Source organism: Pelodiscus sinensis, chromosome 10 (assembly GCF_049634645.1).
Source record: "Pelodiscus sinensis isolate JC-2024 chromosome 10, ASM4963464v1, whole genome shotgun sequence".
NCBI lineage: Eukaryota > Metazoa > Chordata > Testudines > Trionychidae > Pelodiscus > Pelodiscus sinensis.
The window spans coordinates 38,322,631-38,323,253 of record NC_134720.1 but is presented as its reverse complement, the minus strand read 5'-3'; the positions used below and the strand labels follow the sequence as shown (position 1 = coordinate 38,323,253).

The 623-nt window shown below is 39.3% G+C and overlaps 1 non-coding gene across 1 annotated transcript; it reads right to left on the bottom strand.

The window, feature by feature from the left end:
* Nucleotides 1-302: 302 nt before the first annotated feature.
* Nucleotides 303-375, bottom strand: TRNAV-AAC (transfer RNA valine (anticodon AAC)). Its single transcript has one exon. It is a non-coding gene; the product is annotated as a tRNA-Val (tRNA).
* Nucleotides 376-623: the final 248 nt, after the last annotated feature.

Here is a 623-nt window from a genome sequence, read left to right as displayed (position 1 = left end):
TTACCCTCATTTAAAATTATATTTTTAAAAAATCTAACAAATGTATTAATTTGAAACAGGTTCCAGTGGTGTACATTCAAGTATTGTTTTTAAATAGCTGTCAATGCTATAAACATTGTACTTATTTGAAGATCTCATCTTGGCAAAATGAAAATATTAACGTTGTACCAATCAGAGAGACTTTAACCTTCACCTTTGGAAACATAGACTTTTGTTTCTAAGGCAACAACATCCAACGCAATCTAAATAAATTGTAAACCGCGATTTTACAATAAAGGAATATTTGAGCAAAATTGCTTAAATGTTTCCGCCCGGTTTCGAACCGGGGACCTTTCGCGTGTTAGGCGAACGTGATAACCACTACACTACGGAAACCTCCGTGAGTAAGGAGTCTCGTAGTATCTCTTTTATGAATGTACTACAGGTCGCTGAAGCCTATGAGCATAATATCAATTTGCAGGGTTTTTTGTTCACATTTACCAGGGAAGTAACCACTGCCAAGATTCAACTGGGCGACCTGCGCATCTGACCTGGACCCCAAGCGCCCAGCGGAGCTCCTACCACACAAATGGGTTACTAACGCTAACGTTGCCTAAAACACAGAGAAAACAATTGGGGGCTCC